Here is a 16,082-nt window from a genome sequence, read left to right on the forward strand (position 1 = left end):
GAGAAGACGGAGAAGAAGAAGACGGAGAAGGAGAAGAAGAAGACGGAGAAGGAGAAGAAGAAGACGGAGAAGGAGAAGAAGGAGAAGGAGAAGAAGAAGACGGAGAAGGAGAAGAAGAAGAAGAAGAAGGAGAAGGAGAAGAAGAAGAAGAAGAAGAAGAATGCGCCTTTTATTATGGACTGGTTAAAAATAATATCATATTATGGGAAGGAATCAAGAGGTAAGTAAATATTATTCATTTATATAAATTGATCGCTCTTTGTAGCTTCCCGCATTACTCACATACGTCTATAACAAATACTCCACGAATAGACTGACTAAGAGAGTTGATATTTTGCAGCACTGACATAGGCCACGCATCCCCAGCTCTGACGTTCTCTGTCAAGAGTGTCCAAGGTGCCGCTTCTCTACTGCCATGTCTGACTCAGAACCTCTTTACTTATATTTACTATAGAATAACCAATCCGTAAATAACATATATACAGTGGGACAGTATTCTCAATATATTTATATTGATTTAAAATATGGTGTTTGGGCCATGGCGCTCATTGATCAATATTCTCCTACCTGGAGGTAGGCTTTTTTTTGCCTACGATAAATTCATCAACAGAGTGCACATGAGAGAGTTACTGACGCACCACTCTCACAGGGCACTAGTATTAATACATGTCCCAATAATGTGTGGATAGGCTCTGAGGTTTAAAGCATCATGGCAACCTTTGTTCATATACCCTATTTGGATCCCTCTCTATGAGCCATAACAGAAAGCTGCTTTATGAGAGCATCTCCTGCTATGGAAAACCTGGCGTATCCATGCATTACATGATTGGCAATCCTCTGAATGATCAGATGTAATACCACATTTCCCCTGCAGTGGCTGCCATTGATTTAATTACCCCATTAACTACAGGCTGCGTTATACCCACTATCAAATATACCAGAAAGTCTAACTGAAACACCAACAGAGCCTTATTGAAGTTGTAGTCGTAGTCATGGATGGCAGAGCTTTACCAGATTCTTCTCTTACTTTACTTTGCTAAAAGCATATATTAAACATTAGCAGCCAAAGTTGACTCTGGCATATTTATCATAATAAACGACTTTCGCTATATACAGACAAATCTGTTAACAGCATTTTTACCAGTAAATATCAGACACTGTTTTTATAAGTCACACTGGCATTAAGGAAAAATTTAAGTTTATTTCGTATAAAAAAGGAAAAAAAAGCAGAAAAGTACAGAGATCAAGAAAACGTTATATTTTTAAGAAAGAACATGTTTAGCGCTTTAAAGGATAACGTTGTCTTCTAGAGCTCTGCATTAAAAATGGAAATAAAGAAAATAAAGATGCAGATATAACAAATGTATTAATGTGAAATTAAACTGATGAGAAATTTTGAGATTTGTAACAAATAGTAATGGCAAATGTGAAGCAATTTTTTTGTAATCTCAATTATTGTGTAAAAGGAATGGGAGGTCACACAGCAAAAAATTAGGGCATTTCACTATGTATTGTATCTTATAATACTGACCCTGAGTTACAGCCTATATTATAGGCTGGAACTACATTCACAATTCTGCTGGTTGTCACTAGAAACAGTCAACAAGCTTGTCATCAGTCGATATCCCTAAGGCTGGAATAGGGGCGTAACTATGAAAGACTGGGCCCCATAGCAAACTCTTGACTGGGCCCCCCAGGTGCCAAACGCAGTCCCCTTTACAGAAAGTGCCCCCTGTAGATTGTGCCATACAGCCCACCGGTAGACTGTGCTAAACAGCCCCACCTGTAGACAGTGTCACACCCGACTTGTAGATAGCGCCCCCCACCTCCCCCTTGTAGATAGTGCCATACAGACCCCTGTAGATATCACCATAAAGCCCCCCTGTATATAGCGCCATACAGCTCCCCCTGTATATAGTGCCACACAGCCCCCCTCCCTTGTATATAGTGCGACACATCCCCCCTTAGTATATAGTGCCACACAGCCCCCCTTAGTAGATAGTGCTACACACAGACCCATATAGATTGCGCCACACACAGCCCCCTGTAGATAGAGCCACTGCCCCCCTTGCAAATAGTGCCATACAGCCCCCCTAGTAGATTGTGCCTCACAGCCCCCCCTTAGTAGTACCAAGCACTGTGTCCCGCACACACACCGTGCCCCCTGTAGATAATGCCTCCATAGCCCACTGTAGATAGTGACCCCCAAAGAGCCTCTGTAGATAGTGCCCTACATAGAAGCCCCTGTAGATAGTGCCCCACATACAGCCCTCGGTAGATAATGCCCTCATATGGACTCCAGAGCTGCAAGGCAATAATGCTAGCCACTGAGCCACCATGCTGCCCTACAAATAGCTTCCCCTATAGATAGTGCTCCACATATAGCCCACCTTTGTAGATAGTGCCTCACATATAGCCTACCCCTGTAGACAGTGCCCTACATATAGCCCCCCTGTAGATAGTGCCCCACAGGTAACCCACCCTAACCTTGTATATAGTGTCTGAAATATAGCCCACCCCTGTAGATAGTGCCCTACATATAGCTCCCCCTGTATATAGTGCTCCACATCCCCACATATAGACCCCCCCTGTAGATAGACCCCCACTGTAGATAATACCACTCACAGTTTTAGTAGAAAAAAACTAAATACTTTACATACTCACATGATCCTGTGCCCGCGCTGTCCGGTGCCAATGCAGATCTGCTCTCATTTGAGCAGTTCTGCTGAAGCTGAACGACGCAAATGGCGCGTCGTTGTAAGGCGTTGATTGGCAGGGCAGAATGACATTCCCCGTCAATCAGCACCTTTCAACCACGGAAGCGGCGCAATGTCGTTGAAAGGAGTTGATTGGCGGGGCAAGTCATTTTGCACTAATAATAATAATAATAATAATAATAATAATAATCATCTTTATTTATATAGCGCCAACATATTACGCAGCACTTTACAATTTAGAGGGAACATGAAACAAACAATATCAGACATTAAATAGTGACAAAGTTAATTTACAATTCAAGCCAGAGGAGTGAGGACCCTGCTCGCAAGAGCTTACAATCTATGAGGAAATAAGGGAGACACAAAGTGTAACAGTGATGCATGTAGTTGTACCTGCGTTTTATGGACGCAAGTACAATTACTGAAAGAGTGGGTGGCTGTCGCTAGCACAGGCCCCCTCATGCCACGGGCTGCTTCAGCGGTAGTTACGCCACTGGGCTGGAGTTAAGTTTTGCACATGAATCATAAATTAATCACAGGATAACTGTGACCACAACGCAATGTTTCGCTATCAAACACTTATATAGCATCATGACTATCCTGTGATTGTACTGTGACTTGCACAACTATATATCGCTGTATAGCCCCAACTTTACATTGATCAGATTATTGTACAATCCTTGGTATGAAGATTATACTTCCCAAAATTGAAACCACTGCAACAAGTCTATGCTGACATTCAGTCAGCAAGTACTGAAAGATTTAATTTAAACCTGAAGCTAGGAGAATTGAGAATGCAGCTCTGAACATTTGAAAAATGAACAAGAAGCTAGCGGAATGTATCATAAAAACTGACACTAGATGGTTTACACAAGTCTTCTTCTCTGCTCATCCACCGTGTACATTGACTTCTGCACATGTCACAGAGCATGCTCACAACACTCTGCCATAGAATACCTATCAAGACTTATATAGACAATAAATCTAGAATGTGAATCACCAGTAGTACAAACATAGCACTAGCCAATATATAAAATCATATCTTTATTAGAATATATAATAAAAACATATGTAGACCATCACACAAAATATAAAAAACAACACATAATAAAAATGTGGTAGTGGTATGAGGGTTCACAATGCATCACATTACATATACATGTGATAGGGCGGTATAATATATAGACAGACACTGTACAAAAAAACACCTCTTAAATTACCAGTATACAGATATGTAAACACTAAACAGGGAGTATAGGTAATGAAGTGAAAACACGATCAAAGATCCAAAATCATGTCAAATTCCAACCTATATTTTTCATGTTTGCCCCTCAATAAGACAAGCCACAGACCACAACCAAACACCCCGACGCACGTTTCCCGGTCAGCTTTTTCAAGGGGTCAAAAAGTACTTTGTCAAAAAGTAAAACACGCCCAGTTGTCCATTAAGAAAGTCATTAACATAAAGCTAAAATAGGTTATAACTCCGTCAAAAATGATCGTTTTTCTAAATAAAAAAACACTGCTGTAATCTACATTACAGCGCCGATCACATCATGTACAATATAGGCCACTTATAATATGGTGACAGAGCCTCTTTAAGTTTCGTTTAAGTGAAATTTATTTTAAAAAGTCTGTGTACTGTATAACCCAAACACAATAACCATTGGTCTTTTATTTTATTTTCAGTAGAAAATGTTCTTATGATGAGACTAAAATATTTTTTTCAGATTGTATTCTCTTTAGATATACAGGTCCTTCTCAATGAATTAGAATATCATCAAAAAGTTTATTTATTTCAGTAATTCAATTAAAAAAGTGAAACTAATATATTATGAGTGATCTATTTCCAGTATTTTTTTCTTTTAATGTTGATGATTATGGTAACAGTTAATGGAAGCCCAAAATGTAGTCTCTCAGAAAAGTAGAATATTATATAAAACCAATTTCAAAAATGATTTTTAAAACTGAAATGTTGGCCTACTGAAAAGTATGTACAGTATATGCCCTCAATACTTGGTCGAGTATATGCCCTCAATACTTAACCCTTTTGCATGAATTACTGCATCAATGCAGCGTGGCATGGAGGCGATCAGCCTGTGGCACTGCTGAGGTGGTATGGAAGCCCAGGTTGCTTTGATAGCGGCCTTCAGCTCGTCTACATTATTGGATCTGGTGTCTCTCATCTTCCTATTGACAATACCCTATAGATTCTCTATTGGGTTTAGGTCAGGTGAGTTTGCTGGCCAATCAAGCGCAGTGATACTGTGGTTATTAAACCAGGTATTGGTACTTTTGGCAGTGTGGGCAGGTGCCAAGTACTGCTGGCAAATTAAATCAGCATCTCCATAAAGCTTGCCAGCAGAGGGAAGCATGAAGTGCTCGAAAATTTCCTGGTAGATGGACTTTGTTGACTCTGGACTTGATATAACACAGTGGACCAACACCAGCAGATGACATGGCCCCCAAACCATCACTGACTGTGGAAATTTCACACTGGACCGCAAGCAACTTGGATTCAGTGCCTCTCTACTCTCCCTCCAGACTCTGGGACCTTGATTTCCAAATGAAATGCAAAATTTACTTTCATCTGAAAACAGGACTTTGGACCACTGAGCAACAGACCAGTCCTTTTTCTTCTTAGCCCAGTTAAGACGCTTCTGACATTGTCTCTGGGTCATGAGTGGCTTGATACAAGGAATGCGACAATTGTAGCCCATGTCCTGGATACGTCTGTGTGTGGTGGCTCTTGAAACAATGACTCCAGCCGCTGTGCACTCCTTGTGAATCTCCCCCAGATTCTTGAATGGCCTTTTCTTGACAATCCTTTCAAGGCTGCGGTTATCCCTGTTGCTTGTGCACCTTTTTCGATCACACTTTTTCCTTCCTCTGAACTCTCCATTGATATACTTGGATACAGCACTTTGTGTACAGCCAGCTTCTTTAGCAATGTCCTTTTGTGGCTTACCCTCCTTGTGGAGTGTGTCAATGACTGTCTTCTGGACAACTATCAAGTCAGCAGTCTTCTCCATGATTATGTAGCCCACTGAACCAGACTGTTGGACCATTTAAAGGCTTAGGAAACCTTTTCAGGTGTTTTGTGTTGATTAGCTGGTTAGAGTGTGACACCATGAGTCTACAATCTTCAACTTTTACCCAATATTCTAATTTTCTGAGAGACGAAATTTCAGGTCTTCATTAACTGCTAGCCATAATCTTCAACATTAAAAGAAAAAAATGCTGTAAATAGATCACTCTGTGTGTAATGGATCTATATAATATATGAGTTTCACTTTTTGAATTGAATTACTGAAATAAATTAACTTTTTTATGATATTCTAATTCATTGAGAAGGACCAGTATTCTACATGATGAATATTGTAGCGCCCATGGCCGCGGGCCGTCGGGTTTACTCACCTCCCGACGCCCGCAGCCATTGATCTGTGAGCGCTGGCCTCCGTCTCCCTCCTAGGAGATGCCAGCGCTCACTTCCGCTCCATTCGGCTGGATCCCGTAGGGTGCGCGCGCACGCTCGCTCCCGGCCTTAAAGGGCCAGCGCGCGCAATTAGGAAATCGTCATCACCATCAACTGCCACGATTTCCTGGTCTATAAGAAGGACCCTGGCCTTCTAATCCTTGCCTGAGCGTTGTTAGTCTTTCCCAGTCTGTCTCGCAAATGGTTCCTTAGTGTCTCCCGTTCCAGCTGTTACCCGTGCCCTGTTACCGTTCCTGTATTCCGTATTGTTCCTGTGCCTACCCGCGTTCAAGTGCTATCTGCCACGTCAAGTGCCATCTGCCACGTCAAGTGCCATCTGCCACGTCAAGTGTTATCGGATACTGCCCGCCACGTCTGGCGCCACTTGCCGCACCTGCCTCCATCCGTGCTGAAGCCACAGCCCGGACTATTTCAGGTACCCAAGCATACTGTCTACCATTTACTTCTGCTTAGACTGTGACCTGGTCAGCTGCCTCCCCGCTACGGCGGAGCGGCCTAGTGGGTCCACATACCCTGTGCCCGTGACAAATATATTGCGTCAAAGTTTCTCTAAATTCTAAGATATACATCCATCTATAAAAAAAAACTGTATGTCTCCAGCAATGTAAGCTGAAAAGTTTATAAAGTACAATAACAAACTATCTCATTACATTGACCCGGTTATATAAATGCTTGTAAACAAGTACAAATGTGCATTGAAAACATGTTAACCCAATTTAGCTCTCGTACACCATAAGGCAATTTCACAGCTTCATTCGAGCATATAAAAGTGAGTAGGTATCCACGGTTTTTGCTGTATAATATATTCTCTTTGATGTAGAGCCGTCATCACGCCAGCATGCTGTGCTACTAGTGTATTTTGAACTAAAGAATTGCCAGGAGTAACAGTGGTAAACTCCTAGTTTTTTCCAGTATTATGGAGATTTAATGTATTATTTACTTATACAGAAAAAGTTGATTCAGATGAGTCAACCTTAATGTCAAGTTGAATTTGCTGAATTTCACTTTAATTTGTAACACTGGACATCCGTCCTTGAAGGAAGGTCATGGAATACCTCCAACCGAGAGACAGATCAAGGTGTTCCTTTTGAAAATGCACAATAAGATGCTTAACCCAGAACTTTGTTTATATTAATACCTTATATAAAATTCTATTTTACAGGTCATTGCACATCGCATTGAGGAACAAGGAGAGAAAACTTACATTTGGATAAACTATCTTACATACATATCATAATTGTGGTCAAATTAACATTAAAGTCACATTAAATTAAAATAGGGCTATACTAAAAAAAATACAGGATTGGAGAAACCAAATAGTGCTTGCATAAAACTAATGTCATGTTTCATGGTGTGTGGCCCAGAATGCCCCCCCCCCCCTCCTCCCGCTGCTTCTGAGCTCCAGGCCAGGTCCTTTGTAATTGGCATCCTGTGAGCATAAACCAAGCAATATCCAGCCACTACATTTCTCTACTATAGTTGATGTAATTTGGCATACAAATCATATTAACATTAATCAACTTCATTAATTGTGTCTTATAACTTGGATTTTTTTTAAACTCCTATGGTGTGCATTAAAAAGCCTCCATTTCTGTTTTATAGGCTAGATTCAATGTTGGCTTGTAATATATTCTCTTTGGAGTGTTTAATTGGTGTTTCCAGGACTTTTGATTTGATACTCTTAGGTTATTAACTCCTACACCCAAAGGGATCTTGCTCACCTTAGCCATTATACCAGAAAAGTATAAATTATTTAATGTGAACTAGAAAAACAGTTTCACGCCTCATCACTATGTGGACCCAATAGGCACATCACAGCAATATCAATGTCTTGTAATGAATAAGTCCAATTTTTCTCACAAAAATAACGTGATTCTGGGTCAGAGTCTAAATTCTCTCTTTAGAAATGTAACTGTCCAGAACATGTTGTAGCATGAATTGTTTGTTCACCACGTTACACAACTTCCACTGGAACTGTCATCACCTACTGCTTAGCTCTGAAAGTTATTGATGCATCATAAAAACAGTCAGCGTGATCGTTTTTGGTTAATCGGGATGCACATAGTATCAGATGATTATGGAAAGAGCCAATAGATAGTGTTCTACAGATGTAGCCATCTTTATCTTGAGTCTTAACACATTAAATACACAGGGCGAAAAACTTTAACTTGACTTTTTAAATGACTTTTCGATGACTTTTGTTGTGTGATCATGGTGCAGCAAGTTATCAGTCAATATAAACTTGGCTACATCTGTACTACCACATTTCCCATAATTCGGTTTACATGTACTTGAATGACTCAGGGCTTTTTTTTTAACAGAATTGTTCCTTGGTCACACTTGGCATTTTATATCGATAAGCAGAATATTTCAAGTGTGAGCTCTCTTGCTGTTCACTTGTAAATTCCTGTGTGTCAGAGACTGAGAGCTGTGCGCGAATGGCTATAACTCATGTTACTCATTGGAGTGTAAGGTGGGGCCTGGGTGGTGTATGTCCCTGTGCAGATTTGTTGCGGTAAAGATTACAGATAGGAGAGTTCTTGCCAACTCAACTTTACTAGACTTGTGCCTTTTAACACACTTGGCCACAGCAGGAAATGCAATCCATTTTTTAGACACGGCACAGGCAGGTGGTTGATGGCTGGTTCTCACTATGTGGCGGACAGAGCCAAGGCCACTCCTTCCCGATACTGGGGTTGTTGTGGCAATTTCAGGCCTCTAGAGGCGCAACTGGCTGCACTGTACTCGCTTGCCGCCACATGTGGAGGAACTTCTGCATGTACCGACCACTACGCACACGATTCTCGCACACCATGAGAAAGCTCCTGCCTGTCACCTGCAACTGGCTCCAGGACCACAGACTCAGGCCTATCCAAGTACCGCCTCTTCTAATGTCGGTAGCACTTTTGCCTGTGTAAACAGGGAGATGTGCTGTCGACATAATGTAACTTCATGGGGACTTGTCGATCAGCACTTGTTTTTCCGGCCAGTATCAGGCCGTGTAAAAGCAACTTTACACAGAACCAATCTGTCGAGTATATCAGTCAACTTTGCCACTTTGCAGAGACAGTGGCCAACTGCACTGGTATAAGACAGGTATGTGAGAAGAATTTTAAATACACATATAATAAAAACTGTATGATCTCCTATTCTATAAATACAATTGTTAAAAAAAAATAAAAAAAAAATAAAGTTAAGAAATGAAAACCCTATTATTCCTTTAAATATATCCTGAAAGTCTTTATTAACTTGGTGTATTGCATGGTTTACACAAGTTGCTCAGCCTACCACATCTGCTGTGCATAAAGCAGCGTCTGGGTCCCATGAATGCTGCTGGAGTCAGCCAGGGTAAGTTATTATTACCAATGAATCAAGTTGCTGACAAGCATGACTGTTTGCACAAGTATGTAATTTTTTTTGTAATAAAATGTACATTAAAGAACAAAACCTCACCCAACAAGGCAGCTGAACCTAAAACTTGTCATTTAGAATGGTGTCAATATATTCTCTGAGCGTCAATTATTCCTCTCTTAACTGAATGAATGGTGAGCCTAACCTTGGCAGCCATTAATATATATTGCATTTGCTTTCTAGAAACTTCAAAAAGAAATTGAAGTGTTACCTATTTCCATGCAGTCATAGACCAGGCTGCCAACTATATTGATTACCATGATAATCGAAGTAGGAGGAGAAGCCAGCTACTTCCTCTTTCATCATGTTATCTTCTTTCCATGTTCCTTGCTTTTCCAATAGTTAAAAAAAGAAACAATCAGAAGATGGTCTGGGAGTCAGAACCAGTTAGTCGAAAAACAAGTACCAGGGAGTGAGAGAAGAACAGAATCCAGTAACAAAGTAACGGTCAAGATCAGAATATGAGCAAACAGCTCAGAAGAAATGGACCTAATACTTAGAGAAGAGCAATCAGCCAAATCCCCATTTTTAAATGATCAGAACAGATAAGGTGGAAAAAAGACACAGGTCCTTCAAGTCCAATTTATAATCCTACCATTTTTATCTAGCGGAAGGCAAAAACAATGCCATGAAGTGGATGCCTATTGCCCAATTAGGGGAAATATTGCTCCCCAACTCAAAATATGGCAATCAGAATAAATCCCTGGTAATATATTTTTTAACCCCTTAGCGTCCACCTATACGCCTTTTCACGGCGGTCCCTGAGGGGCCTTAGGCTTAATTCCTGCAGAATACGGCGTGTATGCCATTCGGACCTGGTGATTCGATGACGCTGGACTTCTTGCTCTGATAATCAGGTGACATTTAATGGAGAGTTTACTTTATCTCTATATATATATATATATATATATATATATATATATATATAAATATAAAAGTAGAAGAAATCCCACAGCACTATGATGAGTCAAAAAGGTGTAGTTTTATTCAGTCAATAAAGCTGCAACGTTTCCGTCCTGCTATAGTACCCTTATCAAGCATCACGGAAACATTGCAGCTTTGTTGACTGAATAAAACGACACCTTTTTGATTCATCAGAGTGCTGTGGGATTTTCCCATAAACACAACAAAAATTGAACAGCACATTCCAACTAAATGATACAAGATGTATGCAGGTGCAAGAACACCTATGACTGCAGATATACAGCAGACAAAAAATGGCGACAGCACCCTGCGACACTAATGCCACCTAAACCACTAAATATAAATAAATATGCACTAAAGCTAAATCTACTTACAAATAGGGAGGTTCTTAGTGCACATTTTGATCAAAACGTGTTAGCCCACCTGCCACGACAAGGTGACCTCTGTAAGGTGGAATGTGCTGTTCAATTTTTGTTGTGTTTATGGGATCCATATATGTGGGGTTAGTGACTGCCTACACTTGTTGTTCTTGCACTCCTCCCATTCTGCCCTGGGTGATTTTAATCAGTTCAATGCTGGATCCTACCATCCCCAGGTATATATGTAGGCTTAGGGTAGATTCACACGAGCGTTGCGTTTTTGCGCGCGCAAACAACGCAGCGTTTTGCGAGCGCAAAAAACATTTGACAGCTGCGTGTGTCATGCGTGTCTGATGCGCGGCTGCGTGATTTTCGCGCAGCCGGCATCATAGAGATGAGGCTTGTCGACGCCCGTCACTGTCCAAGGTGCTGAAAGAGCTAACTCTTTCAGCACCCTCGACAGTGAATGCCGAACACAACAGCGAAAAACCTGTAAAAAAAAAAGATAAAGTTCCTACTTACCGAGAACTTCCCGGCCGTTGCCTTGGTGACGCGTCCTTGGTGACGCGTCCTTGGTGACGCGCCTCTCTTGACATCGGGCCCCACCTCCCTGGATGACGCGGCAGTCCAAGTGACCGCTGCAGCCTGTGATTGGCTGCAGCCTGTGCTTGGCCTGTGATTGGCTGGAGCTGTCACTTGAACTGAAGTGTCATCCCGGGAGGTCGGACTGCAGGAAGGAGACAGGAGTAATCGGTAAGTTAGAACTTCGTTTTTTTTTACAGGTTCATGTATTTTGGGATCGCAAGTCACTGTCCATGGTGCTGAAACAGTTTAACTCTTTCAGCACCATGCACAGTGAATCTCTCCCGACGTCGCGGACCGGAATTTTTTTTGCCGGGTTCGGCCAAAACGAGTTTGGCCGAACCCGGTGAAGTTTGCCTCGGTTGTCGGGGTTCGCTCCTCGCAAAGACACTCCGTTTGGATGCTTGGAAACAGAAAAGCACGTGGTGCTTTTCTGTTTTCATTCATCCTTTTCACTGCTGTTGCGCGAATCACGCTCGTCCCACGGAAGTGCTTCCGTGTGGTGCGCGTGATTTTCACGCACCCATTGACTTCAATGGGTGCGTGATGCGCGAAATACGCAGAGTTATTGAACCTGTCGCGCTTTTTGCGCAGCAGACAAACGCTGCGCAAAAAGCACGGACTGTCTGTACTGCCCCATAGACTTGTATTGGTCCATGCGTGCCGCGTGAAAACCACGCGGCCCGCACGGACCGAATACACGCTCGTGTGAATCCCCCCTTAGTCCCAGTTCTGGGTGTATGTGCAGCGTAGGTTCCCACCTTACAGAGGTCGCCTTGTCGTGGCAGGTGGGCTAACACTTTTTGATCAAAATGTGCACTAAGAACCTCCCTATTTGTAAGTAGATTTAGCTTTAGTGCATATTTATTTATATTTAGTGGTTTAGGTGGCATTAGTGTCGCAGGGTGCTGTCGCCATTTTTTGTCTGCTGTATATCTGCAGTCATAGGTGTTCTTGCACCTGCATACATTTTGTATCATTTAGTTGGAATGTGCTGTTCAATTTTTGTTGTGTTTATGGGATCTATATATATATATATATATATATATATATATATATATATATTGTCAGATAAATTCATGCTCTTGAAACTGAAGTGCTGGTGTGCTAAAAATCCTATGATGTGTCATTGCTGTATTATTGATATAATGGCATGGCAGCTAAAATCTAGCCAGATTCACACGTTTTTAGAATGTCCCTTACACTTGCCATGGAGAAGGAATGTTAAACACATATTTAAACGTTTGAAAGTTTCTGTTTTTGGTGTTTTCACACCTACACATTGTAAAAGTAATAACCTGAAAACAACATGAGTATTATGTCAGAGTTTAGGGCTGGACCTTTTGTAGTAAGTACTGAAAGTAATAAATAAAAGGACATAACATATAAAGAAAGGCTTAACTTATGACACAGGGAAAATAGATAAAAGGAGAGAATCTCTGAATGAAAAAATGTTCCTATGTAATTGTTGCTCGGAAAGAACAGGAAAACAAGATTAAATGGCATCAAACACAGTCTTGTAAAAATGATGTCCTCTCTCTGGCAGATATTAACCGGTTAAGGACACGGGCAATTTTTGCCTTGAGGACTGAACAAATTTTTTTATATTTCCCTCTTTGCATCCCGACGCTTATAACTTTTTCATTTTTTGTCCGACGTAGCTGTATGAGACTTTATGTAGGTACCATTTTTTGGTTTCATTTCTATAAATTTTTATATTGGCAAAAACTTAGAAAAAAAAGCAGTTCTGCTGCAGTTTTCTTTATTTATTTTATTACACCATACACCGATCATCATAAATAACATTACACATTTATTGTACAGGTTGTTACGGATGTGGCGATACCAAATATGCATATATTATTTTATGTTTTGGGACTTATATTTTGAAAAGTTTATTTATTGTAAAAAATTTGTATTTCTGTGTATTTTTTTTTTTAACGCCATAAAGGGATTTTTCATTTTGATTTTGATATTTGAACTTTAGTGTACTGGCATATATGTATATGCCAGTATATTAGCAGTGTACTGATAGTACACAGGCAGTTGTTAGGACATACCTCAGTATGCCCTAACAACAGGAAATATGGTCAGAAAGCTCTGGGGTCTTTCAATGGACCCTGGGCTGCCTGCCCATACCAGATATAGCCATTGATCGCGTCACAGGGATTTTTTGTGACACGATGAATAGGAATGCTTTGGATGCTGAGATCAGCTTTGATCGCGGCATTCAAGGGGTTAACAGTAGAGGGAAGAGGTTTCTCTTCTCTCCGCTGATAGATCGGGGCTACGGCTGTATTACAGCCGCTGCCCCACTCATCATGGTGCGCGGATACTGGATGTAACACAGGACGAGAATACTCGTCCTAATGTGCCAAGTACCTGCCGCTCAGGACGAGTATTCTCGTCCTGTGTTGGCAACCAGTTAAATGCCCCTTAACAGATATAGTATACGCATTCTAAAGCTATTCCCACACTTACATTGTTTCAGACCTTGTTTTTAATGAAAATAAAATAAAAAAAGAACACCAGGTAGAAAACTGTAAAGGAGTCCAAACTGGAATTTAAAGGGGTCGACCAATTTCAGCAAATTAATTATATTTTTTGTATAATTAATAGTTATACAATTTTCAAATATAGCTTTCAAGATCTCTGCTTGTTGTTATTCAGTAGGAAAATATATTGTTTATTTTCAGTGGATACATTTCTGTCCATGGTCATTTGATGGACACACAGGTGGTAGGATCTTTAGAAGACACAGCTCTGATACACATACTGCAACTGTAATGAGCCGTGCTCCTGTGTGTCTATCACATGACCATGGACAGAATTATATCCACTGGAAGTAAACAATGAATGTTCCTACTAAATAACAACAAGCAGAGATTTAAAAATAAATAAATGAAAAATTAACACAGAAAGTATATTGGAAAATTGTATAACTTTTCATTGTGCAAAAAAATGACATTAATTTGCTGAAATTGGACAACACCTTTAAAGTTCTGTTTTCCCAAATTGGATTCTCCATGCATCCAATCATCTTTTTTTAAATCCAAAAAGCAGCAACCAATTCTTGACCCATTGTATGAGTGAGTGTGGGAAATGAATAATACAGAGCGACAAGTGGGGCTTGGTCCAAACTAGGAGTCATACAAGAAGAGGGGGGTGTTACCCCCTGTAGTTTGAAGAGTGCTGTTAGGCTATAGGGGCAGTTGGTATAGGAGGTAAGAGCAGCGCTGCACCGTCCATGAGGTGAGTTGAGCTTCTCACCTCAGGCGGCAGCCTGCTGCCTCTCTGAGGGGTTGGCGGCACCACTGAAACCAACCGCCGCCACCCCCTACGGCACTATATAGGATACTATCTCCATGGGAGCTCTATGGGGGGCACTATCTACATGGGGCTCTATGGGGGCACTATCTACAGGGCGCTCTATGTGGGCACTATCTACATGGGGCTCTATGGGGAGCAGTATCTACAAGAGGCCCTATGGGGGGCACTATCTACAAGAGACTCTATAGCGGCAATATGTATGAGGGCGCTGTCTACAGGGGGCTCTATGTGGGGCACTGTCTACAGTGGGCTCAATGAGAGGCACTATATACAGGGGGTTCTATGAGGGGCACTATCTACAGGGGGCTCTATAGGGGGCACTATCTGCAGGGGGTTCTATGGGGGCACTATCTACATGGGGCACTATCTACTATGTGTGTGTGTGTGTGTGTGTGTGTGTGTGTGTGTGTGTGTGTGTGTGTGTGTGTGTGTGTGTGTGTGTGTGTGTGATACAGTGTATGGTGCAATTATAATTAGAGGTGCAGTGTATGGTGCTATTATATTTAGAAGCATCGTGTGTGGCACCATGGGAATTTTATCTTTGTTTATAGGCGCGGAAATGTTTGAAAAGTGAGAAGTGGCAGACATTTGAGTGGCAAATTGCAGAAATCAGCCGTGGTCGGAAGAAGTCATCATAGAGGTCTGGAATGGATGGAAAAGACAAAAGAGACAAAGAATGACTAGAATCTTAAAAGACGTCACCTGTGAGTCACTAAATGTCACTAAATGTAAATGTTTGTTCTGGCTCAAATTAGTACTGTAGTCACTGTATGATTTGCAGTGAGATGGGTGGTATAATTTTTTTTGTCTGAAACAGCAACTCCCAGCATATCATTACCATTGTTCGGGCCATGCCGGGAGCTGTAGTTTTACGCTGACAAACCTACATGGCAGGGGTTACACTAAACTTTGCAAATGATCTCTGTACTGAGCTGTATTTGTGCTGGTGCTGTATTTATGTACTGAGCTTAATTTTGGTGCTGTTTTGATGTACTGAGCTTTATTCTCGTGCTGTATATATGTACTGAGCTTTGTTATGGTGCTGTATATATGTACTGAACTAGGTTCTAGTGCTGTATTTATGTACTGAGCTTGGTTTTGGTGCTGTGTTTATGTATTGGGCTTTGTTCTGGTGCTGTATATATGTATTTAGTTTGGTTCTGGTACTGTGTATATGTATTCATCTTTGTTCTGGTACTGTTGTTTGTGTACTGAGCTTGCTTCTGGTGCCGTATATATATATATATATGTCAGAGATTTGTT

Source organism: Rhinoderma darwinii, chromosome 8 (assembly GCF_050947455.1).
Source record: "Rhinoderma darwinii isolate aRhiDar2 chromosome 8, aRhiDar2.hap1, whole genome shotgun sequence".
Classification (NCBI taxonomy): Eukaryota; Metazoa; Chordata; class Amphibia; order Anura; family Rhinodermatidae; genus Rhinoderma; species Rhinoderma darwinii.